Source organism: Sesamum indicum, linkage group LG2 (assembly GCF_026168435.1).
Source record: "Sesamum indicum cultivar Baizhima isolate 11 linkage group LG2, ASM2616843v1, whole genome shotgun sequence".
In the NCBI taxonomy this organism is placed as follows: Eukaryota; Viridiplantae; Streptophyta; class Magnoliopsida; order Lamiales; family Pedaliaceae; genus Sesamum; species Sesamum indicum.
The window spans coordinates 2,697,507-2,720,025 of record NC_142658.1 but is presented as its reverse complement, the minus strand read 5'-3'; the positions used below and the strand labels follow the sequence as shown (position 1 = coordinate 2,720,025).

Here is a 22,519-nt window from a genome sequence, read left to right as displayed (position 1 = left end):
CAGGCAGCGGGGGGGAGCCCGGAGGGGCGTCGAAACTTACGGACGGCCTAACTTTGCGCACGGGTGGAGTTACGCGGCGAGCAGCATATGCACGCGAAGCTCTCTCCGAGCTCCACGACGTGGACAACTGGGCTCCGCCCCGTTGTGCCCCATCTCGTCCCCCAAAATCAGCCATTTCGGGCGCATTCCGGGGCCGTTTTCCATCGGCCGTCGCGTTCGGTGGGCCCGTGGGCCCCATTCGTCCGGAGTCGGACATGGGGTCCCTCGGGCCGTTTTGGGAGAGCGGAGTGCGCGAAGGGGAAAGAAAAAAACAAGAAGAAGAAAGACTTGACAACCGGGAGGAGCGGCTCGCAAAAAGGGGTGCAACACGAGGACTTCCCAGGGGGTCACCCATCCTAGTACTACTCTCGCCCAAGCACGCTTAACTTCGGAGTTCTGATGGGATCCGGTGCATTAGTGCTGGTATGATCGCACCCGCTGAGATTTGGGCGCTTTAATGTTTTATCAGGCAGCGGGGGGGAGCCCGGAGGGGCGTCGAAACTTACGGACGGCCTAACTTTGCGCACGGGTGGAGTTACGCGGCGAGCAGCATATGCACGCGAAGCTCTCTCCGAGCTCCACGACGTGGACAACTGGGCTCCGCCCCGTTGTGCCCCATCTCGTCCCCCAAAATCAGCCATTTCGGGCGCATTCCGGGGCCGTTTTCCATCGGCCGTCGCGTTCGGTGGGCCCGTGGGCCCCATTCGTCCGGAGTCGGACATGGGGTCCCTCGGGCCGTTTTGGGAGAGCGGAGTGCGCGAAGGGGAAAGAAAAAAACAAGAAGAAGAAAGACTTGACAACCGGGAGGAGCGGCTCGCAAAAAGGGGTGCAACACGAGGACTTCCCAGGGGGTCACCCATCCTAGTACTACTCTCGCCCAAGCACGCTTAACTTCGGAGTTCTGATGGGATCCGGTGCATTAGTGCTGGTATGATCGCACCCGCTGAGATTTGGGCGCTTTAATGTTTTATCAGGCAGCGGGGGGGAGCCCGGAGGGGCGTCGAAACTTACGGACGGCCTAACTTTGCGCACGGGTGGAGTTACGCGGCGAGCAGCATATGCACGCGAAGCTCTCTCCGAGCTCCACGACGTGGACAATTGGGCTCCGCCCCGTTGTGCCCCATCTCGTCCCCCAAAATCAGCCATTTCGGGCGCATTCCGGGGCCGTTTTCCATCGGCCGTCGCGTTCGGTGGGCCCGTGGGCCCCATTCGTCCGGAGTCGGACATGGGGTCCCTCGGGCCGTTTTGGGAGAGCGGAGTGCGCGAAGGGGAAAGAAAAAAACAAGAAGAAGAAAGACTTGACAACCGGGAGGAGCGGCTCGCAAAAAGGGGTGCAACACGAGGACTTCCCAGGGGGTCACCCATCCTAGTACTACTCTCGCCCAAGCACGCTTAACTTCGGAGTTCTGATGGGATCCGGTGCATTAGTGCTGGTATGATCGCACCCGCTGAGATTTGGGCGCTTTAATGTTTTATCAGGCAGCGGGGGGGAGCCCGGAGGGGCGTCGAAACTTACGGACGGCCTAACTTTGCGCACGGGTGGAGTTACGCGGCGAGCAGCATATGCACGCGAAGCTCTCTCCGAGCTCCACGACGTGGACAACTGGGCTCCGCCCCGTTGTGCCCCATCTCGTCCCCCAAAATCAGCCATTTCGGGCGCATTCCGGGGCCGTTTTCCATCGGCCGTCGCGTTCGGTGGGCCCGTGGGCCCCATTCGTCCGGAGTCGGACATGGGGTCCCTCGGGCCGTTTTGGGAGAGCGGACTGCGCGAAGGGGAAAGAAAAAAACAAGAAGAAGAAAGACTTGACAACCGGGAGGAGCGGCTCGCAAAAAGGGGTGCAACACGAGGACTTCCCAGGGGGTCACCCATCCTAGTACTACTCTCGCCCAAGCACGCTTAACTTCGGAGTTCTGATGGGATCCGGTGCATTAGTGCTGGTATGATCGCACCCGCTGAGATTTGGGCGCTTTAATGTTTTATCAGGCAGCGGGGGGGAGCCCGGAGGGGCGTCGAAACTTACGGACGGCCTAACTTTGCGCACGGGTGGAGTTACGCGGCGAGCAGCATATGCACGCGAAGCTCTCTCCGAGCTCCACGACGTGGACAACTGGGCTCCGCCCCGTTGTGCCCCATCTCGTCCCCCAAAATCAGCCATTTCGGGCGCATTCCGGGGCCGTTTTCCATCGGCCGTCGCGTTCGGTGGGCCCGTGGGCCCCATTCGTCCGGAGTCGGACATGGGGTCCCTCGGGCCGTTTTGGGAGAGCGGAGTGCGCGAAGGGGAAAGAAAAAAACAAGAAGAAGAAAGACTTGACAACCGGGAGGAGCGGCTCGCAAAAAGGGGTGCAACACGAGGACTTCCCAGGGGGTCACCCATCCTAGTACTACTCTCGCCCAAGCACGCTTAACTTCGGAGTTCTGATGGGATCCGGTGCATTAGTGCTGGTATGATCGCACCCGCTGAGATTTGGGCGCTTTAATGTTTTATCAGGCAGCGGGGGGGAGCCCGGAGGGGCGTCGAAACTTACGGACGGCCTAACTTTGCGCACGGGTGGAGTTACGCGGCGAGCAGCATATGCACGCGAAGCTCTCTCCGAGCTCCACGACGTGGACAACTGGGCTCCGCCCCGTTGTGCCCCATCTCGTCCCCCAAAATCAGCCATTTCGGGCGCATTCCGGGGCCGTTTTCCATCGGCCGTCGCGTTCGGTGGGCCCGTGGGCCCCATTCGTCCGGAGTCGGACATGGGGTCCCTCGGGCCGTTTTGGGAGAGCGGAGTGCGCGAAGGGGAAAGAAAAAAACAAGAAGAAGAAAGACTTGACAACCGGGAGGAGCGGCTCGCAAAAAGGGGTGCAACACGAGGACTTCCCAGGGGGTCACCCATCCTAGTACTACTCTCGCCCAAGCACGCTTAACTTCGGAGTTCTGATGGGATCCGGTGCATTAGTGCTGGTATGATCGCACCCGCTGAGATTTGGGCGCTTTAATGTTTTATCAGGCAGCGGGGGGGAGCCCGGAGGGGCGTCGAAACTTACGGACGGCCTAACTTTGCGCACGGGTGGAGTTACGCGGCGAGCAGCATATGCACGCGAAGCTCTCTCCGAGCTCCACGACGTGGACAACTGGGCTCCGCCCCGTTGTGCCCCATCTCGTCCCCCAAAATCAGCCATTTCGGGCGCATTCCGGGGCCGTTTTCCATCGGCCGTCGCGTTCGGTGGGCCCGTGGGCCCCATTCGTCCGGAGTCGGACATGGGGTCCCTCGGGCCGTTTTGGGAGAGCGGAGTGCGCGAAGGGGAAAGAAAAAAACAAGAAGAAGAAAGACTTGACAACCGGGAGGAGCGGCTCGCAAAAAGGGGTGCAACACGAGGACTTCCCAGGGGGTCACCCATCCTAGTACTACTCTCGCCCAAGCACGCTTAACTTCGGAGTTCTGATGGGATCCGGTGCATTAGTGCTGGTATGATCGCACCCGCTGAGATTTGGGCGCTTTAATGTTTTATCAGGCAGCGGGGGGGAGCCCGGAGGGGCGTCGAAACTTACGGACGGCCTAACTTTGCGCACGGGTGGAGTTACGCGGCGAGCAGCATATGCACGCGAAGCTCTCTCCGAGCTCCACGACGTGGACAACTGGGCTCCGCCCCGTTGTGCCCCATCTCGTCCCCCAAAATCAGCCATTTCGGGCGCATTCCGGGGCCGTTTTCCATCGGCCGTCGCGTTCGGTGGGCCCGTGGGCCCCATTCGTCCGGAGTCGGACATGGGGTCCCTCGGGCCGTTTTGGGAGAGCGGAGTGCGCGAAGGGGAAAGAAAAAAACAAGAAGAAGAAAGACTTGACAACCGGGAGGAGCGGCTCGCAAAAAGGGGTGCAACACGAGGACTTCCCAGGGGGTCACCCATCCTAGTACTACTCTCGCCCAAGCACGCTTAACTTCGGAGTTCTGATGGGATCCGGTGCATTAGTGCTGGTATGATCGCACCCGCTGAGATTTGGGCGCTTTAATGTTTTATCAGGCAGCGGGGGGGAGCCCGGAGGGGCGTCGAAACTTACGGACGGCCTAACTTTGCGCACGGGTGGAGTTACGCGGCGAGCAGCATATGCACGCGAAGCTCTCTCCGAGCTCCACGACGTGGACAACTGGGCTCCGCCCCGTTGTGCCCCATCTCGTCCCCCAAAATCAGCCATTTCGGGCGCATTCCGGGGCCGTTTTCCATCGGCCGTCGCGTTCGGTGGGCCCGTGGGCCCCATTCGTCCGGAGTCGGACATGGGGTCCCTCGGGCCGTTTTGGGAGAGCGGAGTGCGCGAAGGGGAAAGAAAAAAACAAGAAGAAGAAAGACTTGACAACCGGGAGGAGCGGCTCGCAAAAAGGGGTGCAACACGAGGACTTCCCAGGGGGTCACCCATCCTAGTACTACTCTCGCCCAAGCACGCTTAACTTCGGAGTTCTGATGGGATCCGGTGCATTAGTGCTGGTATGATCGCACCCGCTGAGATTTGGGCGCTTTAATGTTTTATCAGGCAGCGGGGGGGAGCCCGGAGGGGCGTCGAAACTTACGGACGGCCTAACTTTGCGCACGGGTGGAGTTACGCGGCGAGCAGCATATGCACGCGAAGCTCTCTCCGAGCTCCACGACGTGGACAACTGGGCTCCGCCCCGTTGTGCCCCATCTCGTCCCCCAAAATCAGCCATTTCGGGCGCATTCCGGGGCCGTTTTCCATCGGCCGTCGCGTTCGGTGGGCCCGTGGGCCCCATTCGTCCGGAGTCGGACATGGGGTCCCTCGGGCCGTTTTGGGAGAGCGGACTGCGCGAAGGGGAAAGAAAAAAACAAGAAGAAGAAAGACTTGACAACCGGGAGGAGCGGCTCGCAAAAAGGGGTGCAACACGAGGACTTCCCAGGGGGTCACCCATCCTAGTACTACTCTCGCCCAAGCACGCTTAACTTCAGAGTTCTGATGGGATCCGGTGCATTAGTGCTGGTATGATCGCACCCGCTGAGATTTGGGCGCTTTAATGTTTTATCAGGCAGCGGGGGGGAGCCCGGAGGGGCGTCGAAACTTACGGACGGCCTAACTTTGCGCACGGGTGGAGTTACGCGGCGAGCAGCATATGCACGCGAAGCTCTCTCCGAGCTCCACGACGTGGACAACTGGGCTCCGCCCCGTTGTGCCCCATCTCGTCCCCCAAAATCAGCCATTTCGGGCGCATTCCGGGGCCGTTTTCCATCGGCCGTCGCGTTCGGTGGGCCCGTGGGCCCCATTCGTCCGGAGTCGGACATGGGGTCCCTCGGGCCGTTTTGGGAGAGCGGAGTGCGCGAAGGGGAAAGAAAAAAACAAGAAGAAGAAAGACTTGACAACCGGGAGGAGCGGCTCGCAAAAAGGGGTGCAACACGAGGACTTCCCAGGGGGTCACCCATCCTAGTACTACTCTCGCCCAAGCACGCTTAACTTCGGAGTTCTGATGGGATCCGGTGCATTAGTGCTGGTATGATCGCACCCGCTGAGATTTGGGCGCTTTAATGTTTTATCAGGCAGCGGGGGGGAGCCCGGAGGGGCGTCGAAACTTACGGACGGCCTAACTTTGCGCACGGGTGGAGTTACGCGGCGAGCAGCATATGCACGCGAAGCTCTCTCCGAGCTCCACGACGTGGACAACTGGGCTCCGCCCCGTTGTGCCCCATCTCGTCCCCCAAAATCAGCCATTTCGGGCGCATTCCGGGGCCGTTTTCCATCGGCCGTCGCGTTCGGTGGGCCCGTGGGCCCCATTCGTCCGGAGTCGGACATGGGGTCCCTCGGGCCGTTTTGGGAGAGCGGAGTGCGCGAAGGGGAAAGAAAAAAACAAGAAGAAGAAAGACTTGACAACCGGGAGGAGCGGCTCGCAAAAAGGGGTGCAACACGAGGACTTCCCAGGGGGTCACCCATCCTAGTACTACTCTCGCCCAAGCACGCTTAACTTCGGAGTTCTGATGGGATCCGGTGCATTAGTGCTGGTATGATCGCACCCGCTGAGATTTGGGCGCTTTAATGTTTTATCAGGCAGCGGGGGGGAGCCCGGAGGGGCGTCGAAACTTACGGACGGCCTAACTTTGCGCACGGGTGGAGTTACGCGGCGAGCAGCATATGCACGCGAAGCTCTCTCCGAGCTCCACGACGTGGACAACTGGGCTCCGCCCCGTTGTGCCCCATCTCGTCCCCCAAAATCAGCCATTTCGGGCGCATTCCGGGGCCGTTTTCCATCGGCCGTCGCGTTCGGTGGGCCCGTGGGCCCCATTCGTCCGGAGTCGGACATGGGGTCCCTCGGGCCGTTTTGGGAGAGCGGAGTGCGCGAAGGGGAAAGAAAAAAACAAGAAGAAGAAAGACTTGACAACCGGGAGGAGCGGCTCGCAAAAAGGGGTGCAACACGAGGACTTCCCAGGGGGTCACCCATCCTAGTACTACTCTCGCCCAAGCACGCTTAACTTCGGAGTTCTGATGGGATCCGGTGCATTAGTGCTGGTATGATCGCACCCGCTGAGATTTGGGCGCTTTAATGTTTTATCAGGCAGCGGGGGGGAGCCCGGAGGGGCGTCGAAACTTACGGACGGCCTAACTTTGCGCACGGGTGGAGTTACGCGGCGAGCAGCATATGCACGCGAAGCTCTCTCCGAGCTCCACGACGTGGACAACTGGGCTCCGCCCCGTTGTGCCCCATCTCGTCCCCCAAAATCAGCCATTTCGGGCGCATTCCGGGGCCGTTTTCCATCGGCCGTCGCGTTCGGTGGGCCCGTGGGCCCCATTCGTCCGGAGTCGGACATGGGGTCCCTCGGGCCGTTTTGGGAGAGCGGAGTGCGCGAAGGGGAAAGAAAAAAACAAGAAGAAGAAAGACTTGACAACCGGGAGGAGCGGCTCGCAAAAAGGGGTGCAACACGAGGACTTCCCAGGGGGTCACCCATCCTAGTACTACTCTCGCCCAAGCACGCTTAACTTCGGAGTTCTGATGGGATCCGGTGCATTAGTGCTGGTATGATCGCACCCGCTGAGATTTGGGCGCTTTAATGTTTTATCAGGCAGCGGGGGGGAGCCCGGAGGGGCGTCGAAACTTACGGACGGCCTAACTTTGCGCACGGGTGGAGTTACGCGGCGAGCAGCATATGCACGCGAAGCTCTCTCCGAGCTCCACGACGTGGACAACTGGGCTCCGCCCCGTTGTGCCCCATCTCGTCCCCCAAAATCAGCCATTTCGGGCGCATTCCGGGGCCGTTTTCCATCGGCCGTCGCGTTCGGTGGGCCCGTGGGCCCCATTCGTCCGGAGTCGGACATGGGGTCCCTCGGGCCGTTTTGGGAGAGCGGAGTGCGCGAAGGGGAAAGAAAAAAACAAGAAGAAGAAAGACTTGACAACCGGGAGGAGCGGCTCGCAAAAAGGGGTGCAACACGAGGACTTCCCAGGGGGTCACCCATCCTAGTACTACTCTCGCCCAAGCACGCTTAACTTCGGAGTTCTGATGGGATCCGGTGCATTAGTGCTGGTATGATCGCACCCGCTGAGATTTGGGCGCTTTAATGTTTTATCAGGCAGCGGGGGGGAGCCCGGAGGGGCGTCGAAACTTACGGACGGCCTAACTTTGCGCACGGGTGGAGTTACGCGGCGAGCAGCATATGCACGCGAAGCTCTCTCCGAGCTCCACGACGTGGACAACTGGGCTCCGCCCCGTTGTGCCCCATCTCGTCCCCCAAAATCAGCCATTTCGGGCGCATTCCGGGGCCGTTTTCCATCGGCCGTCGCGTTCGGTGGGCCCGTGGGCCCCATTCGTCCGGAGTCGGACATGGGGTCCCTCGGGCCGTTTTGGGAGAGCGGAGTGCGCGAAGGGGAAAGAAAAAAACAAGAAGAAGAAAGACTTGACAACCGGGAGGAGCGGCTCGCAAAAAGGGGTGCAACACGAGGACTTCCCAGGGGGTCACCCATCCTAGTACTACTCTCGCCCAAGCACGCTTAACTTCGGAGTTCTGATGGGATCCGGTGCATTAGTGCTGGTATGATCGCACCCGCTGAGATTTGGGCGCTTTAATGTTTTATCAGGCAGCGGGGGGGAGCCCGGAGGGGCGTCGAAACTTACGGACGGCCTAACTTTGCGCACGGGTGGAGTTACGCGGCGAGCAGCATATGCACGCGAAGCTCTCTCCGAGCTCCACGACGTGGACAACTGGGCTCCGCCCCGTTGTGCCCCATCTCGTCCCCCAAAATCAGCCATTTCGGGCGCATTCCGGGGCCGTTTTCCATCGGCCGTCGCGTTCGGTGGGCCCGTGGGCCCCATTCGTCCGGAGTCGGACATGGGGTCCCTCGGGCCGTTTTGGGAGAGCGGACTGCGCGAAGGGGAAAGAAAAAAACAAGAAGAAGAAAGACTTGACAACCGGGAGGAGCGGCTCGCAAAAAGGGGTGCAACACGAGGACTTCCCAGGGGGTCACCCATCCTAGTACTACTCTCGCCCAAGCACGCTTAACTTCAGAGTTCTGATGGGATCCGGTGCATTAGTGCTGGTATGATCGCACCCGCTGAGATTTGGGCGCTTTAATGTTTTATCAGGCAGCGGGGGGGAGCCCGGAGGGGCGTCGAAACTTACGGACGGCCTAACTTTGCGCACGGGTGGAGTTACGCGGCGAGCAGCATATGCACGCGAAGCTCTCTCCGAGCTCCACGACGTGGACAACTGGGCTCCGCCCCGTTGTGCCCCATCTCGTCCCCCAAAATCAGCCATTTCGGGCGCATTCCGGGGCCGTTTTCCATCGGCCGTCGCGTTCGGTGGGCCCGTGGGCCCCATTCGTCCGGAGTCGGACATGGGGTCCCTCGGGCCGTTTTGGGAGAGCGGAGTGCGCGAAGGGGAAAGAAAAAAACAAGAAGAAGAAAGACTTGACAACCGGGAGGAGCGGCTCGCAAAAAGGGGTGCAACACGAGGACTTCCCAGGGGGTCACCCATCCTAGTACTACTCTCGCCCAAGCACGCTTAACTTCGGAGTTCTGATGGGATCCGGTGCATTAGTGCTGGTATGATCGCACCCGCTGAGATTTGGGCGCTTTAATGTTTTATCAGGCAGCGGGGGGGAGCCCGGAGGGGCGTCGAAACTTACGGACGGCCTAACTTTGCGCACGGGTGGAGTTACGCGGCGAGCAGCATATGCACGCGAAGCTCTCTCCGAGCTCCACGACGTGGACAACTGGGCTCCGCCCCGTTGTGCCCCATCTCGTCCCCCAAAATCAGCCATTTCGGGCGCATTCCGGGGCCGTTTTCCATCGGCCGTCGCGTTCGGTGGGCCCGTGGGCCCCATTCGTCCGGAGTCGGACATGGGGTCCCTCGGGCCGTTTTGGGAGAGCGGACTGCGCGAAGGGGAAAGAAAAAAACAAGAAGAAGAAAGACTTGACAACCGGGAGGAGCGGCTCGCAAAAAGGGGTGCAACACGAGGACTTCCCAGGGGGTCACCCATCCTAGTACTACTCTCGCCCAAGCACGCTTAACTTCGGAGTTCTGATGGGATCCGGTGCATTAGTGCTGGTATGATCGCACCCGCTGAGATTTGGGCGCTTTAATGTTTTATCAGGCAGCGGGGGGGAGCCCGGAGGGGCGTCGAAACTTACGGACGGCCTAACTTTGCGCACGGGTGGAGTTACGCGGCGAGCAGCATATGCACGCGAAGCTCTCTCCGAGCTCCACGACGTGGACAACTGGGCTCCGCCCCGTTGTGCCCCATCTCGTCCCCCAAAATCAGCCATTTCGGGCGCATTCCGGGGCCGTTTTCCATCGGCCGTCGCGTTCGGTGGGCCCGTGGGCCCCATTCGTCCGGAGTCGGACATGGGGTCCCTCGGGCCGTTTTGGGAGAGCGGAGTGCGCGAAGGGGAAAGAAAAAAACAAGAAGAAGAAAGACTTGACAACCGGGAGGAGCGGCTCGCAAAAAGGGGTGCAACACGAGGACTTCCCAGGGGGTCACCCATCCTAGTACTACTCTCGCCCAAGCACGCTTAACTTCGGAGTTCTGATGGGATCCGGTGCATTAGTGCTGGTATGATCGCACCCGCTGAGATTTGGGCGCTTTAATGTTTTATCAGGCAGCGGGGGGGAGCCCGGAGGGGCGTCGAAACTTACGGACGGCCTAACTTTGCGCACGGGTGGAGTTACGCGGCGAGCAGCATATGCACGCGAAGCTCTCTCCGAGCTCCACGACGTGGACAACTGGGCTCCGCCCCGTTGTGCCCCATCTCGTCCCCCAAAATCAGCCATTTCGGGCGCATTCCGGGGCCGTTTTCCATCGGCCGTCGCGTTCGGTGGGCCCGTGGGCCCCATTCGTCCGGAGTCGGACATGGGGTCCCTCGGGCCGTTTTGGGAGAGCGGACTGCGCGAAGGGGAAAGAAAAAAACAAGAAGAAGAAAGACTTGACAACCGGGAGGAGCGGCTCGCAAAAAGGGGTGCAACACGAGGACTTCCCAGGGGGTCACCCATCCTAGTACTACTCTCGCCCAAGCACGCTTAACTTCGGAGTTCTGATGGGATCCGGTGCATTAGTGCTGGTATGATCGCACCCGCTGAGATTTGGGCGCTTTAATGTTTTATCAGGCAGCGGGGGGGAGCCCGGAGGGGCGTCGAAACTTACGGACGGCCTAACTTTGCGCACGGGTGGAGTTACGCGGCGAGCAGCATATGCACGCGAAGCTCTCTCCGAGCTCCACGACGTGGACAACTGGGCTCCGCCCCGTTGTGCCCCATCTCGTCCCCCAAAATCAGCCATTTCGGGCGCATTCCGGGGCCGTTTTCCATCGGCCGTCGCGTTCGGTGGGCCCGTGGGCCCCATTCGTCCGGAGTCGGACATGGGGTCCCTCGGGCCGTTTTGGGAGAGCGGAGTGCGCGAAGGGGAAAGAAAAAAACAAGAAGAAGAAAGACTTGACAACCGGGAGGAGCGGCTCGCAAAAAGGGGTGCAACACGAGGACTTCCCAGGGGGTCACCCATCCTAGTACTACTCTCGCCCAAGCACGCTTAACTTCGGAGTTCTGATGGGATCCGGTGCATTAGTGCTGGTATGATCGCACCCGCTGAGATTTGGGCGCTTTAATGTTTTATCAGGCAGCGGGGGGGAGCCCGGAGGGGCGTCGAAACTTACGGACGGCCTAACTTTGCGCACGGGTGGAGTTACGCGGCGAGCAGCATATGCACGCGAAGCTCTCTCCGAGCTCCACGACGTGGACAACTGGGCTCCGCCCCGTTGTGCCCCATCTCGTCCCCCAAAATCAGCCATTTCGGGCGCATTCCGGGGCCGTTTTCCATCGGCCGTCGCGTTCGGTGGGCCCGTGGGCCCCATTCGTCCGGAGTCGGACATGGGGTCCCTCGGGCCGTTTTGGGAGAGCGGAGTGCGCGAAGGGGAAAGAAAAAAACAAGAAGAAGAAAGACTTGACAACCGGGAGGAGCGGCTCGCAAAAAGGGGTGCAACACGAGGACTTCCCAGGGGGTCACCCATCCTAGTACTACTCTCGCCCAAGCACGCTTAACTTCGGAGTTCTGATGGGATCCGGTGCATTAGTGCTGGTATGATCGCACCCGCTGAGATTTGGGCGCTTTAATGTTTTATCAGGCAGCGGGGGGGAGCCCGGAGGGGCGTCGAAACTTACGGACGGCCTAACTTTGCGCACGGGTGGAGTTACGCGGCGAGCAGCATATGCACGCGAAGCTCTCTCCGAGCTCCACGACGTGGACAACTGGGCTCCGCCCCGTTGTGCCCCATCTCGTCCCCCAAAATCAGCCATTTCGGGCGCATTCCGGGGCCGTTTTCCATCGGCCGTCGCGTTCGGTGGGCCCGTGGGCCCCATTCGTCCGGAGTCGGACATGGGGTCCCTCGGGCCGTTTTGGGAGAGCGGACTGCGCGAAGGGGAAAGAAAAAAACAAGAAGAAGAAAGACTTGACAACCGGGAGGAGCGGCTCGCAAAAAGGGGTGCAACACGAGGACTTCCCAGGGGGTCACCCATCCTAGTACTACTCTCGCCCAAGCACGCTTAACTTCGGAGTTCTGATGGGATCCGGTGCATTAGTGCTGGTATGATCGCACCCGCTGAGATTTGGGCGCTTTAATGTTTTATCAGGCAGCGGGGGGGAGCCCGGAGGGGCGTCGAAACTTACGGACGGCCTAACTTTGCGCACGGGTGGAGTTACGCGGCGAGCAGCATATGCACGCGAAGCTCTCTCCGAGCTCCACGACGTGGACAACTGGGCTCCGCCCCGTTGTGCCCCATCTCGTCCCCCAAAATCAGCCATTTCGGGCGCATTCCGGGGCCGTTTTCCATCGGCCGTCGCGTTCGGTGGGCCCGTGGGCCCCATTCGTCCGGAGTCGGACATGGGGTCCCTCGGGCCGTTTTGGGAGAGCGGAGTGCGCGAAGGGGAAAGAAAAAAACAAGAAGAAGAAAGACTTGACAACCGGGAGGAGCGGCTCGCAAAAAGGGGTGCAACACGAGGACTTCCCAGGGGGTCACCCATCCTAGTACTACTCTCGCCCAAGCACGCTTAACTTCGGAGTTCTGATGGGATCCGGTGCATTAGTGCTGGTATGATCGCACCCGCTGAGATTTGGGCGCTTTAATGTTTTATCAGGCAGCGGGGGGGAGCCCGGAGGGGCGTCGAAACTTACGGACGGCCTAACTTTGCGCACGGGTGGAGTTACGCGGCGAGCAGCATATGCACGCGAAGCTCTCTCCGAGCTCCACGACGTGGACAACTGGGCTCCGCCCCGTTGTGCCCCATCTCGTCCCCCAAAATCAGCCATTTCGGGCGCATTCCGGGGCCGTTTTCCATCGGCCGTCGCGTTCGGTGGGCCCGTGGGCCCCATTCGTCCGGAGTCGGACATGGGGTCCCTCGGGCCGTTTTGGGAGAGCGGAGTGCGCGAAGGGGAAAGAAAAAAACAAGAAGAAGAAAGACTTGACAACCGGGAGGAGCGGCTCGCAAAAAGGGGTGCAACACGAGGACTTCCCAGGGGGTCACCCATCCTAGTACTACTCTCGCCCAAGCACGCTTAACTTCGGAGTTCTGATGGGATCCGGTGCATTAGTGCTGGTATGATCGCACCCGCTGAGATTTGGGCGCTTTAATGTTTTATCAGGCAGCGGGGGGGAGCCCGGAGGGGCGTCGAAACTTACGGACGGCCTAACTTTGCGCACGGGTGGAGTTACGCGGCGAGCAGCATATGCACGCGAAGCTCTCTCCGAGCTCCACGACGTGGACAACTGGGCTCCGCCCCGTTGTGCCCCATCTCGTCCCCCAAAATCAGCCATTTCGGGCGCATTCCGGGGCCGTTTTCCATCGGCCGTCGCGTTCGGTGGGCCCGTGGGCCCCATTCGTCCGGAGTCGGACATGGGGTCCCTCGGGCCGTTTTGGGAGAGCGGAGTGCGCGAAGGGGAAAGAAAAAAACAAGAAGAAGAAAGACTTGACAACCGGGAGGAGCGGCTCGCAAAAAGGGGTGCAACACGAGGACTTCCCAGGGGGTCACCCATCCTAGTACTACTCTCGCCCAAGCACGCTTAACTTCGGAGTTCTGATGGGATCCGGTGCATTAGTGCTGGTATGATCGCACCCGCTGAGATTTGGGCGCTTTAATGTTTTATCAGGCAGCGGGGGGGAGCCCGGAGGGGCGTCGAAACTTACGGACGGCCTAACTTTGCGCACGGGTGGAGTTACGCGGCGAGCAGCATATGCACGCGAAGCTCTCTCCGAGCTCCACGACGTGGACAACTGGGCTCCGCCCCGTTGTGCCCCATCTCGTCCCCCAAAATCAGCCATTTCGGGCGCATTCCGGGGCCGTTTTCCATCGGCCGTCGCGTTCGGTGGGCCCGTGGGCCCCATTCGTCCGGAGTCGGACATGGGGTCCCTCGGGCCGTTTTGGGAGAGCGGAGTGCGCGAAGGGGAAAGAAAAAAACAAGAAGAAGAAAGACTTGACAACCGGGAGGAGCGGCTCGCAAAAAGGGGTGCAACACGAGGACTTCCCAGGGGGTCACCCATCCTAGTACTACTCTCGCCCAAGCACGCTTAACTTCGGAGTTCTGATGGGATCCGGTGCATTAGTGCTGGTATGATCGCACCCGCTGAGATTTGGGCGCTTTAATGTTTTATCAGGCAGCGGGGGGGAGCCCGGAGGGGCGTCGAAACTTACGGACGGCCTAACTTTGCGCACGGGTGGAGTTACGCGGCGAGCAGCATATGCACGCGAAGCTCTCTCCGAGCTCCACGACGTGGACAACTGGGCTCCGCCCCGTTGTGCCCCATCTCGTCCCCCAAAATCAGCCATTTCGGGCGCATTCCGGGGCCGTTTTCCATCGGCCGTCGCGTTCGGTGGGCCCGTGGGCCCCATTCGTCCGGAGTCGGACATGGGGTCCCTCGGGCCGTTTTGGGAGAGCGGAGTGCGCGAAGGGGAAAGAAAAAAACAAGAAGAAGAAAGACTTGACAACCGGGAGGAGCGGCTCGCAAAAAGGGGTGCAACACGAGGACTTCCCAGGGGGTCACCCATCCTAGTACTACTCTCGCCCAAGCACGCTTAACTTCGGAGTTCTGATGGGATCCGGTGCATTAGTGCTGGTATGATCGCACCCGCTGAGATTTGGGCGCTTTAATGTTTTATCAGGCAGCGGGGGGGAGCCCGGAGGGGCGTCGAAACTTACGGACGGCCTAACTTTGCGCACGGGTGGAGTTACGCGGCGAGCAGCATATGCACGCGAAGCTCTCTCCGAGCTCCACGACGTGGACAACTGGGCTCCGCCCCGTTGTGCCCCATCTCGTCCCCCAAAATCAGCCATTTCGGGCGCATTCCGGGGCCGTTTTCCATCGGCCGTCGCGTTCGGTGGGCCCGTGGGCCCCATTCGTCCGGAGTCGGACATGGGGTCCCTCGGGCCGTTTTGGGAGAGCGGAGTGCGCGAAGGGGAAAGAAAAAAACAAGAAGAAGAAAGACTTGACAACCGGGAGGAGCGGCTCGCAAAAAGGGGTGCAACACGAGGACTTCCCAGGGGGTCACCCATCCTAGTACTACTCTCGCCCAAGCACGCTTAACTTCGGAGTTCTGATGGGATCCGGTGCATTAGTGCTGGTATGATCGCACCCGCTGAGATTTGGGCGCTTTAATGTTTTATCAGGCAGCGGGGGGGAGCCCGGAGGGGCGTCGAAACTTACGGACGGCCTAACTTTGCGCACGGGTGGAGTTACGCGGCGAGCAGCATATGCACGCGAAGCTCTCTCCGAGCTCCACGACGTGGACAACTGGGCTCCGCCCCGTTGTGCCCCATCTCGTCCCCCAAAATCAGCCATTTCGGGCGCATTCCGGGGCCGTTTTCCATCGGCCGTCGCGTTCGGTGGGCCCGTGGGCCCCATTCGTCCGGAGTCGGACATGGGGTCCCTCGGGCCGTTTTGGGAGAGCGGAGTGCGCGAAGGGGAAAGAAAAAAACAAGAAGAAGAAAGACTTGACAACCGGGAGGAGCGGCTCGCAAAAAGGGGTGCAACACGAGGACTTCCCAGGGGGTCACCCATCCTAGTACTACTCTCGCCCAAGCACGCTTAACTTCGGAGTTCTGATGGGATCCGGTGCATTAGTGCTGGTATGATCGCACCCGCTGAGATTTGGGCGCTTTAATGTTTTATCAGGCAGCGGGGGGGAGCCCGGAGGGGCGTCGAAACTTACGGACGGCCTAACTTTGCGCACGGGTGGAGTTACGCGGCGAGCAGCATATGCACGCGAAGCTCTCTCCGAGCTCCACGACGTGGACAACTGGGCTCCGCCCCGTTGTGCCCCATCTCGTCCCCCAAAATCAGCCATTTCGGGCGCATTCCGGGGCCGTTTTCCATCGGCCGTCGCGTTCGGTGGGCCCGTGGGCCCCATTCGTCCGGAGTCGGACATGGGGTCCCTCGGGCCGTTTTGGGAGAGCGGAGTGCGCGAAGGGGAAAGAAAAAAACAAGAAGAAGAAAGACTTGACAACCGGGAGGAGCGGCTCGCAAAAAGGGGTGCAACACGAGGACTTCCCAGGGGGTCACCCATCCTAGTACTACTCTCGCCCAAGCACGCTTAACTTCGGAGTTCTGATGGGATCCGGTGCATTAGTGCTGGTATGATCGCACCCGCTGAGATTTGGGCGCTTTAATGTTTTATCAGGCAGCGGGGGGGAGCCCGGAGGGGCGTCGAAACTTACGGACGGCCTAACTTTGCGCACGGGTGGAGTTACGCGGCGAGCAGCATATGCACGCGAAGCTCTCTCCGAGCTCCACGACGTGGACAACTGGGCTCCGCCCCGTTGTGCCCCATCTCGTCCCCCAAAATCAGCCATTTCGGGCGCATTCCGGGGCCGTTTTCCATCGGCCGTCGCGTTCGGTGGGCCCGTGGGCCCCATTCGTCCGGAGTCGGACATGGGGTCCCTCGGGCCGTTTTGGGAGAGCGGAGTGCGCGAAGGGGAAAGAAAAAAACAAGAAGAAGAAAGACTTGACAACCGGGAGGAGCGGCTCGCAAAAAGGGGTGCAACACGAGGACTTCCCAGGGGGTCACCCATCCTAGTACTACTCTCGCCCAAGCACGCTTAACTTCGGAGTTCTGATGGGATCCGGTGCATTAGTGCTGGTATGATCGCACCCGCTGAGATTTGGGCGCTTTAATGTTTTATCAGGCAGCGGGGGGGAGCCCGGAGGGGCGTCGAAACTTACGGACGGCCTAACTTTGCGCACGGGTGGAGTTACGCGGCGAGCAGCATATGCACGCGAAGCTCTCTCCGAGCTCCACGACGTGGACAACTGGGCTCCGCCCCGTTGTGCCCCATCTCGTCCCCCAAAATCAGCCATTTCGGGCGCATTCCGGGGCCGTTTTCCATCGGCCGTCGCGTTCGGTGGGCCCGTGGGCCCCATTCGTCCGGAGTCGGACATGGGGTCCCTCGGGCCGTTTTGGGAGAGCGGAGTGCGCGAAGGGGAAAGAAAAAAACAAGAAGAAGAAAGACTTGACAACCGGGAGGAGCGGCTCGCAAAAAGGGGTGCAACACGAGGACTTCCCAGGGGGTCACCCATCCTAGTACTACTCTCGCCCAAGCACGCTTAACTTCGGAGTTCTGATGGGATCCGGTGCATTAGTGCTGGTATGATCGCACCCGCTGAGATTTGGGCGCTTTAATGTTTTATCAGGCAGCGGGGGGGAGCCCGGAGGGGCGTCGAAACTTACGGACGGCCTAACTTTGCGCACGGGTGGAGTTACGCGGCGAGCAGCATATGCACGCGAAGCTCTCTCCGAGCTCCACGACGTGGACAACTGGGCTCCGCCCCGTTGTGCCCCATCTCGTCCCCCAAAATCAGCCATTTCGGGCGCATTCCGGGGCCGTTTTCCATCGGCCGTCGCGTTCGGTGGGCCCGTGGGCCCCATTCGTCCGGAGTCGGACATGGGGTCCCTCGGGCCGTTTTGGGAGAGCGGAGTGCGCGAAGGGGAAAGAAAAAAACAAGAAGAAGAAAGACTTGACAACCGGGAGGAGCGGCTCGCAAAAAGGGGTGCAACACGAGGACTTCCCAGGGGGTCACCCATCCTAGTACTACTCTCGCCCAAGCACGCTTAACTTCGGAGTTCTGATGGGATCCGGTGCATTAGTGCTGGTATGATCGCACCCGCTGAGATTTGGGCGCTTTAATGTTTTATCAGGCAGCGGGGGGGAGCCCGGAGGGGCGTCGAAACTTACGGACGGCCTAACTTTGCGCACGGGTGGAGTTACGCGGCGAGCAGCATATGCACGCGAAGCTCTCTCCGAGCTCCACGACGTGGACAACTGGGCTCCGCCCCGTTGTGCCCCATCTCGTCCCCCAAAATCAGCCATTTCGGGCGCATTCCGGGGCCGTTTTCCATCGGCCGTCGCGTTCGGTGGGCCCGTGGGCCCCATTCGTCCGGAGTCGGACATGGGGTCCCTCGGGCCGTTTTGGGAGAGCGGACTGCGCGAAGGGGAAAGAAAAAAACAAGAAGAAGAAAGACTTGACAACCGGGAGGAGCGGCTCGCAAAAAGGGGTGCAACACGAGGACTTCCCAGGGGGTCACCCATCCTAGTACTACTCTCGCCCAAGCACGCTTAACTTCGGAGTTCTGATGGGATCCGGTGCATTAGTGCTGGTATGATCGCACCCGCTGAGATTTGGGCGCTTTAATGTTTTATCAGGCAGCGGGGGGGAGCCCGGAGGGGCGTCGAAACTTACGGACGGCCTAACTTTGCGCACGGGTGGAGTTACGCGGCGAGCAGCATATGCACGCGAAGCTCTCTCCGAGCTCCACGACGTGGACAACTGGGCTCCGCCCCGTTGTGCCCCATCTCGTCCCCCAAAATCAGCCATTTCGGGCGCATTCCGGGGCCGTTTTCCATCGGCCGTCGCGTTCGGTGGGCCCGTGGGCCCCATTCGTCCGGAGTCGGACATGGGGTCCCTCGGGCCGTTTTGGGAGAGCGGAGTGCGCGAAGGGGAAAGAAAAAAACAAGAAGAAGAAAGACTTGACAACCGGGAGGAGCGGCTCGCAAAAAGGGGTGCAACACGAGGACTTCCCAGGGGGTCACCCATCCTAGTACTACTCTCGCCCAAGCACGCTTAACTTCGGAGTTCTGATGGGATCCGGTGCATTAGTGCTGGTATGATCGCACCCGCTGAGATTTGGGCGCTTTAATGTTTTATCAGGCAGCGGGGGGGAGCCCGGAGGGGCGTCGAAACTTACGGACGGCCTAACTTTGCGCACGGGTGGAGTTACGCGGCGAGCAGCATATGCACGCGAAGCTCTCTCCGAGCTCCACGACGTGGACAACTGGGCTCCGCCCCGTTGTGCCCCATCTCGTCCCCCAAAATCAGCCATTTCGGGCGCATTCCGGGGCCGTTTTCCATCGGCCGTCGCGTTCGGTGGGCCCGTGGGCCCCATTCGTCCGGAGTCGGACATGGGGTCCCTCGGGCCGTTTTGGGAGAGCGGAGTGCGCGAAGGGGAAAGAAAAAAACAAGAAGAAGAAAGACTTGACAACCGGGAGGAGCGGCTCGCAAAAAGGGGTGCAACACGAGGACTTCCCAGGGGGTCACCCATCCTAGTACTACTCTCGCCCAAGCACGCTTAACTTCGGAGTTCTGATGGGATCCGGTGCATTAGTGCTGGTATGATCGCACCCGCTGAGATTTGGGCGCTTTAATGTTTTATCAGGCAGCGGGGGGGAGCCCGGAGGGGCGTCGAAACTTACGGACGGCCTAACTTTGCGCACGGGTGGAGTTACGCGGCGAGCAGCATATGCACGCGAAGCTCTCTCCGAGCTCCACGACGTGGACAACTGGGCTCCGCCCCGTTGTGCCCCATCTCGTCCCCCAAAATCAGCCATTTCGGGCGCATTCCGGGGCCGTTTTCCATCGGCCGTCGCGTTCGGTGGGCCCGTGGGCCCCATTCGTCCGGAGTCGGACATGGGGTCCCTCGGGCCGTTTTGGGAGAGCGGAGTGCGCGAAGGGGAAAGAAAAAAACAAGAAGAAGAAAGACTTGACAACCGGGAGGAGCGGCTCGCAAAAAGGGGTGCAACACGAGGACTTCCCAGGGGGTCACCCATCCTAGTACTACTCTCGCCCAAGCACGCTTAACTTCGGAGTTCTGATGGGATCCGGTGCATTAGTGCTGGTATGATCGCACCCGCTGAGATTTGGGCGCTTTAATGTTTTATCAGGCAGCGGGGGGGAGCCCGGAGGGGCGTCGAAACTTACGGACGGCCTAACTTTGCGCACGGGTGGAGTTACGCGGCGAGCAGCATATGCACGCGAAGCTCTCTCCGAGCTCCACGACGTGGACAACTGGGCTCCGCCCCGTTGTGCCCCATCTCGTCCCCCAAAATCAGCCATTTCGGGCGCATTCCGGGGCCGTTTTCCATCGGCCGTCGCGTTCGGTGGGCCCGTGGGCCCCATTCGTCCGGAGTCGGACATGGGGTCCCTCGGGCCGTTTTGGGAGAGCGGAGTGCGCGAAGGGGAAAGAAAAAAACAAGAAGAAGAAAGACTTGACAACCGGGAGGAGCGGCTCGCAAAAAGGGGTGCAACACGAGGACTTCCCAGGGGGTCACCCATCCTAGTACTACTCTCGCCCAAGCACGCTTAACTTCGGAGTTCTGATGGGATCCGGTGCATTAGTGCTGGTATGATCGCACCCGCTGAGATTTGGGCGCTTTAATGTTTTATCAGGCAGCGGGGGGGAGCCCGGAGGGGCGTCGAAACTTACGGACGGCCTAACTTTGCGCACGGGTGGAGTTACGCGGCGAGCAGCATATGCACGCGAAGCTCTCTCCGAGCTCCACGACGTGGACAACTGGGCTCCGCCCCGTTGTGCCCCATCTCGTCCCCCAAAATCAGCCATTTCGGGCGCATTCCGGGGCCGTTTTCCATCGGCCGTCGCGTTCGGTGGGCCCGTGGGCCCCATTCGTCCGGAGTCGGACATGGGGTCCCTCGGGCCGTTTTGGGAGAGCGGAGTGCGCGAAGGGGAAAGAAAAAAACAAGAAGAAGAAAGACTTGACAACCGGGAGGAGCGGCTCGCAAAAAGGGGTGCAACACGAGGACTTCCCAGGGGGTCACCCATCCTAGTACTACTCTCGCCCAAGCACGCTTAACTTCGGAGTTCTGATGGGATCCGGTGCATTAGTGCTGGTATGATCGCACCCGCTGAGATTTGGGCGCTTTAATGTTTTATCAGGCAGCGGGGGGGAGCCCGGAGGGGCGTCGAAACTTACGGACGGCCTAACTTTGCGCACGGGTGGAGTTACGCGGCGAGCAGCATATGCACGCGAAGCTCTCTCCGAGCTCCACGACGTGGACAACTGGGCTCCGCCCCGTTGTGCCCCATCTCGTCCCCCAAAATCAGCCATTTCGGGCGCATTCCGGGGCCGTTTTCCATCGGCCGTCGCGTTCGGTGGGCCCGTGGGCCCCATTCGTCCGGAGTCGGACATGGGGTCCCTCGGGCCGTTTTGGGAGAGCGGAGTGCGCGAAGGGGAAAGAAAAAAACAAGAAGAAGAAAGACTTGACAACCGGGAGGAGCGGCTCGCAAAAAGGGGTGCAACACGAGGACTTCCCAGGGGGTCACCCATCCTAGTACTACTCTCGCCCAAGCACGCTTAACTTCGGAGTTCTGATGGGATCCGGTGCATTAGTGCTGGTATGATCGCACCCGCTGAGATTTGGGCGCTTTAATGTTTTATCAGGCAGCGGGGGGGAGCCCGGAGGGGCGTCGAAACTTACGGACGGCCTAACTTTGCGCACGGGTGGAGTTACGCGGCGAGCAGCATATGCACGCGAAGCTCTCTCCGAGCTCCACGACGTGGACAACTGGGCTCCGCCCCGTTGTGCCCCATCTCGTCCCCCAAAATCAGCCATTTCGGGCGCATTCCGGGGCCGTTTTCCATCGGCCGTCGCGTTCGGTGGGCCCGTGGGCCCCATTCGTCCGGAGTCGGACATGGGGTCCCTCGGGCCGTTTTGGGAGAGCGGAGTGCGCGAAGGGGAAAGAAAAAAACAAGAAGAAGAAAGACTTGACAACCGGGAGGAGCGGCTCGCAAAAAGGGGTGCAACACGAGGACTTCCCAGGGGGTCACCCATCCTAGTACTACTCTCGCCCAAGCACGCTTAACTTCGGAGTTCTGATGGGATCCGGTGCATTAGTGCTGGTATGATCGCACCCGCTGAGATTTGGGCGCTTTAATGTTTTATCAGGCAGCGGGGGGGAGCCCGGAGGGGCGTCGAAACTTACGGACGGCCTAACTTTGCGCACGGGTGGAGTTACGCGGCGAGCAGCATATGCACGCGAAGCTCTCTCCGAGCTCCACGACGTGGACAACTGGGCTCCGCCCCGTTGTGCCCCATCTCGTCCCCCAAAATCAGCCATTTCGGGCGCATTCCGGGGCCGTTTTCCATCGGCCGTCGCGTTCGGTGGGCCCGTGGGCCCCATTCGTCCGGAGTCGGACATGGGGTCCCTCGGGCCGTTTTGGGAGAGCGGACTGCGCGAAGGGGAAAGAAAAAAACAAGAAGAAGAAAGACTTGACAACCGGGAGGAGCGGCTCGCAAAAAGGGGTGCAACACGAGGACTTCCCAGGGGGTCACCCATCCTAGTACTACTCTCGCCCAAGCACGCTTAACTTCGGAGTTCTGATGGGATCCGGTGCATTAGTGCTGGTATGATCGCACCCGCTGAGATTTGGGCGCTTTAATGTTTTATCAGGCAGCGGGGGGGAGCCCGGAGGGGCGTCGAAACTTACGGACGGCCTAACTTTGCGCACGGGTGGAGTTACGCGGCGAGCAGCATATGCACGCGAAGCTCTCTCCGAGCTCCACGACGTGGACAACTGGGCTCCGCCCCGTTGTGCCCCATCTCGTCCCCCAAAATCAGCCATTTCGGGCGCATTCCGGGGCCGTTTTCCATCGGCCGTCGCGTTCGGTGGGCCCGTGGGCCCCATTCGTCCGGAGTCGGACATGGGGTCCCTCGGGCCGTTTTGGGAGAGCGGAGTGCGCGAAGGG

General features: G+C 60.5%; 44 non-coding genes across 44 annotated transcripts; all 44 read right to left on the bottom strand.

Moving 5' to 3' along the window:
- Positions 1 to 357: 357 nt before the first annotated feature.
- LOC148789005 (5S ribosomal RNA) lies at positions 358 to 476 on the bottom strand. Its single transcript, XR_016064192.1, has one exon. It is a non-coding gene; the product is annotated as a 5S ribosomal RNA (ribosomal RNA).
- A 386-nt stretch (positions 477 to 862) lies between these two features.
- LOC148789004 (5S ribosomal RNA) lies at positions 863 to 981 on the bottom strand. The gene has a single exon (XR_016064191.1). It is a non-coding gene; the product is annotated as a 5S ribosomal RNA (ribosomal RNA).
- Positions 982 to 1,367: 386 nt separating this feature from the next.
- On the bottom strand, positions 1,368 to 1,486 carry LOC148789003 (5S ribosomal RNA). Its single transcript, XR_016064190.1, has one exon. It is a non-coding gene; the product is annotated as a 5S ribosomal RNA (ribosomal RNA).
- Positions 1,487 to 1,872: 386 nt separating this feature from the next.
- Positions 1,873 to 1,991, bottom strand: LOC148789002 (5S ribosomal RNA). Its single transcript, XR_016064189.1, has one exon. It is a non-coding gene; the product is annotated as a 5S ribosomal RNA (ribosomal RNA).
- Positions 1,992 to 2,377: 386 nt separating this feature from the next.
- On the bottom strand, positions 2,378 to 2,496 carry LOC148789001 (5S ribosomal RNA). Its single transcript, XR_016064188.1, has one exon. It is a non-coding gene; the product is annotated as a 5S ribosomal RNA (ribosomal RNA).
- A 386-nt stretch (positions 2,497 to 2,882) lies between these two features.
- Positions 2,883 to 3,001, bottom strand: LOC148789000 (5S ribosomal RNA). Its single transcript, XR_016064187.1, has one exon. It is a non-coding gene; the product is annotated as a 5S ribosomal RNA (ribosomal RNA).
- Positions 3,002 to 3,387: 386 nt separating this feature from the next.
- On the bottom strand, positions 3,388 to 3,506 carry LOC148788999 (5S ribosomal RNA). Its single transcript, XR_016064186.1, has one exon. It is a non-coding gene; the product is annotated as a 5S ribosomal RNA (ribosomal RNA).
- Positions 3,507 to 3,892: 386 nt separating this feature from the next.
- On the bottom strand, positions 3,893 to 4,011 carry LOC148788998 (5S ribosomal RNA). Its single transcript, XR_016064185.1, has one exon. It is a non-coding gene; the product is annotated as a 5S ribosomal RNA (ribosomal RNA).
- A 386-nt stretch (positions 4,012 to 4,397) lies between these two features.
- LOC148788997 (5S ribosomal RNA) lies at positions 4,398 to 4,516 on the bottom strand. Its single transcript, XR_016064184.1, has one exon. It is a non-coding gene; the product is annotated as a 5S ribosomal RNA (ribosomal RNA).
- A 386-nt stretch (positions 4,517 to 4,902) lies between these two features.
- On the bottom strand, positions 4,903 to 5,021 carry LOC148788996 (5S ribosomal RNA). The gene has a single exon (XR_016064260.1). It is a non-coding gene; the product is annotated as a 5S ribosomal RNA (ribosomal RNA).
- Positions 5,022 to 5,407: 386 nt separating this feature from the next.
- On the bottom strand, positions 5,408 to 5,526 carry LOC148788995 (5S ribosomal RNA). Its single transcript, XR_016064183.1, has one exon. It is a non-coding gene; the product is annotated as a 5S ribosomal RNA (ribosomal RNA).
- A 386-nt stretch (positions 5,527 to 5,912) lies between these two features.
- LOC148788994 (5S ribosomal RNA) lies at positions 5,913 to 6,031 on the bottom strand. The gene has a single exon (XR_016064182.1). It is a non-coding gene; the product is annotated as a 5S ribosomal RNA (ribosomal RNA).
- A 386-nt stretch (positions 6,032 to 6,417) lies between these two features.
- LOC148788993 (5S ribosomal RNA) lies at positions 6,418 to 6,536 on the bottom strand. The gene has a single exon (XR_016064181.1). It is a non-coding gene; the product is annotated as a 5S ribosomal RNA (ribosomal RNA).
- A 386-nt stretch (positions 6,537 to 6,922) lies between these two features.
- LOC148788992 (5S ribosomal RNA) lies at positions 6,923 to 7,041 on the bottom strand. The gene has a single exon (XR_016064179.1). It is a non-coding gene; the product is annotated as a 5S ribosomal RNA (ribosomal RNA).
- Positions 7,042 to 7,427: 386 nt separating this feature from the next.
- Positions 7,428 to 7,546, bottom strand: LOC148788991 (5S ribosomal RNA). Its single transcript, XR_016064178.1, has one exon. It is a non-coding gene; the product is annotated as a 5S ribosomal RNA (ribosomal RNA).
- Positions 7,547 to 7,932: 386 nt separating this feature from the next.
- LOC148788990 (5S ribosomal RNA) lies at positions 7,933 to 8,051 on the bottom strand. Its single transcript, XR_016064177.1, has one exon. It is a non-coding gene; the product is annotated as a 5S ribosomal RNA (ribosomal RNA).
- Positions 8,052 to 8,437: 386 nt separating this feature from the next.
- On the bottom strand, positions 8,438 to 8,556 carry LOC148788989 (5S ribosomal RNA). Its single transcript, XR_016064258.1, has one exon. It is a non-coding gene; the product is annotated as a 5S ribosomal RNA (ribosomal RNA).
- Positions 8,557 to 8,942: 386 nt separating this feature from the next.
- On the bottom strand, positions 8,943 to 9,061 carry LOC148788988 (5S ribosomal RNA). Its single transcript, XR_016064176.1, has one exon. It is a non-coding gene; the product is annotated as a 5S ribosomal RNA (ribosomal RNA).
- Positions 9,062 to 9,447: 386 nt separating this feature from the next.
- Positions 9,448 to 9,566, bottom strand: LOC148788987 (5S ribosomal RNA). The gene has a single exon (XR_016064175.1). It is a non-coding gene; the product is annotated as a 5S ribosomal RNA (ribosomal RNA).
- A 386-nt stretch (positions 9,567 to 9,952) lies between these two features.
- Positions 9,953 to 10,071, bottom strand: LOC148788986 (5S ribosomal RNA). The gene has a single exon (XR_016064174.1). It is a non-coding gene; the product is annotated as a 5S ribosomal RNA (ribosomal RNA).
- A 386-nt stretch (positions 10,072 to 10,457) lies between these two features.
- LOC148788985 (5S ribosomal RNA) lies at positions 10,458 to 10,576 on the bottom strand. Its single transcript, XR_016064173.1, has one exon. It is a non-coding gene; the product is annotated as a 5S ribosomal RNA (ribosomal RNA).
- Positions 10,577 to 10,962: 386 nt separating this feature from the next.
- Positions 10,963 to 11,081, bottom strand: LOC148788984 (5S ribosomal RNA). The gene has a single exon (XR_016064172.1). It is a non-coding gene; the product is annotated as a 5S ribosomal RNA (ribosomal RNA).
- A 386-nt stretch (positions 11,082 to 11,467) lies between these two features.
- On the bottom strand, positions 11,468 to 11,586 carry LOC148788983 (5S ribosomal RNA). Its single transcript, XR_016064171.1, has one exon. It is a non-coding gene; the product is annotated as a 5S ribosomal RNA (ribosomal RNA).
- A 386-nt stretch (positions 11,587 to 11,972) lies between these two features.
- Positions 11,973 to 12,091, bottom strand: LOC148788982 (5S ribosomal RNA). Its single transcript, XR_016064170.1, has one exon. It is a non-coding gene; the product is annotated as a 5S ribosomal RNA (ribosomal RNA).
- Positions 12,092 to 12,477: 386 nt separating this feature from the next.
- On the bottom strand, positions 12,478 to 12,596 carry LOC148788981 (5S ribosomal RNA). Its single transcript, XR_016064169.1, has one exon. It is a non-coding gene; the product is annotated as a 5S ribosomal RNA (ribosomal RNA).
- Positions 12,597 to 12,982: 386 nt separating this feature from the next.
- On the bottom strand, positions 12,983 to 13,101 carry LOC148788980 (5S ribosomal RNA). Its single transcript, XR_016064168.1, has one exon. It is a non-coding gene; the product is annotated as a 5S ribosomal RNA (ribosomal RNA).
- A 386-nt stretch (positions 13,102 to 13,487) lies between these two features.
- Positions 13,488 to 13,606, bottom strand: LOC148788979 (5S ribosomal RNA). The gene has a single exon (XR_016064167.1). It is a non-coding gene; the product is annotated as a 5S ribosomal RNA (ribosomal RNA).
- A 386-nt stretch (positions 13,607 to 13,992) lies between these two features.
- LOC148788978 (5S ribosomal RNA) lies at positions 13,993 to 14,111 on the bottom strand. Its single transcript, XR_016064166.1, has one exon. It is a non-coding gene; the product is annotated as a 5S ribosomal RNA (ribosomal RNA).
- A 386-nt stretch (positions 14,112 to 14,497) lies between these two features.
- Positions 14,498 to 14,616, bottom strand: LOC148788977 (5S ribosomal RNA). The gene has a single exon (XR_016064165.1). It is a non-coding gene; the product is annotated as a 5S ribosomal RNA (ribosomal RNA).
- A 386-nt stretch (positions 14,617 to 15,002) lies between these two features.
- LOC148788976 (5S ribosomal RNA) lies at positions 15,003 to 15,121 on the bottom strand. Its single transcript, XR_016064353.1, has one exon. It is a non-coding gene; the product is annotated as a 5S ribosomal RNA (ribosomal RNA).
- Positions 15,122 to 15,507: 386 nt separating this feature from the next.
- Positions 15,508 to 15,626, bottom strand: LOC148788975 (5S ribosomal RNA). Its single transcript, XR_016064352.1, has one exon. It is a non-coding gene; the product is annotated as a 5S ribosomal RNA (ribosomal RNA).
- A 386-nt stretch (positions 15,627 to 16,012) lies between these two features.
- Positions 16,013 to 16,131, bottom strand: LOC148788974 (5S ribosomal RNA). Its single transcript, XR_016064351.1, has one exon. It is a non-coding gene; the product is annotated as a 5S ribosomal RNA (ribosomal RNA).
- Positions 16,132 to 16,517: 386 nt separating this feature from the next.
- LOC148788973 (5S ribosomal RNA) lies at positions 16,518 to 16,636 on the bottom strand. Its single transcript, XR_016064350.1, has one exon. It is a non-coding gene; the product is annotated as a 5S ribosomal RNA (ribosomal RNA).
- Positions 16,637 to 17,022: 386 nt separating this feature from the next.
- On the bottom strand, positions 17,023 to 17,141 carry LOC148788972 (5S ribosomal RNA). Its single transcript, XR_016064349.1, has one exon. It is a non-coding gene; the product is annotated as a 5S ribosomal RNA (ribosomal RNA).
- A 386-nt stretch (positions 17,142 to 17,527) lies between these two features.
- LOC148788971 (5S ribosomal RNA) lies at positions 17,528 to 17,646 on the bottom strand. Its single transcript, XR_016064347.1, has one exon. It is a non-coding gene; the product is annotated as a 5S ribosomal RNA (ribosomal RNA).
- Positions 17,647 to 18,032: 386 nt separating this feature from the next.
- Positions 18,033 to 18,151, bottom strand: LOC148788970 (5S ribosomal RNA). Its single transcript, XR_016064346.1, has one exon. It is a non-coding gene; the product is annotated as a 5S ribosomal RNA (ribosomal RNA).
- Positions 18,152 to 18,537: 386 nt separating this feature from the next.
- LOC148788969 (5S ribosomal RNA) lies at positions 18,538 to 18,656 on the bottom strand. The gene has a single exon (XR_016064345.1). It is a non-coding gene; the product is annotated as a 5S ribosomal RNA (ribosomal RNA).
- Positions 18,657 to 19,042: 386 nt separating this feature from the next.
- LOC148788968 (5S ribosomal RNA) lies at positions 19,043 to 19,161 on the bottom strand. The gene has a single exon (XR_016064344.1). It is a non-coding gene; the product is annotated as a 5S ribosomal RNA (ribosomal RNA).
- Positions 19,162 to 19,547: 386 nt separating this feature from the next.
- LOC148788967 (5S ribosomal RNA) lies at positions 19,548 to 19,666 on the bottom strand. Its single transcript, XR_016064343.1, has one exon. It is a non-coding gene; the product is annotated as a 5S ribosomal RNA (ribosomal RNA).
- A 386-nt stretch (positions 19,667 to 20,052) lies between these two features.
- LOC148788966 (5S ribosomal RNA) lies at positions 20,053 to 20,171 on the bottom strand. The gene has a single exon (XR_016064342.1). It is a non-coding gene; the product is annotated as a 5S ribosomal RNA (ribosomal RNA).
- Positions 20,172 to 20,557: 386 nt separating this feature from the next.
- Positions 20,558 to 20,676, bottom strand: LOC148788965 (5S ribosomal RNA). Its single transcript, XR_016064341.1, has one exon. It is a non-coding gene; the product is annotated as a 5S ribosomal RNA (ribosomal RNA).
- A 386-nt stretch (positions 20,677 to 21,062) lies between these two features.
- LOC148788964 (5S ribosomal RNA) lies at positions 21,063 to 21,181 on the bottom strand. Its single transcript, XR_016064340.1, has one exon. It is a non-coding gene; the product is annotated as a 5S ribosomal RNA (ribosomal RNA).
- A 386-nt stretch (positions 21,182 to 21,567) lies between these two features.
- Positions 21,568 to 21,686, bottom strand: LOC148788963 (5S ribosomal RNA). The gene has a single exon (XR_016064339.1). It is a non-coding gene; the product is annotated as a 5S ribosomal RNA (ribosomal RNA).
- A 386-nt stretch (positions 21,687 to 22,072) lies between these two features.
- On the bottom strand, positions 22,073 to 22,191 carry LOC148788962 (5S ribosomal RNA). The gene has a single exon (XR_016064338.1). It is a non-coding gene; the product is annotated as a 5S ribosomal RNA (ribosomal RNA).
- Positions 22,192 to 22,519: the final 328 nt, after the last annotated feature.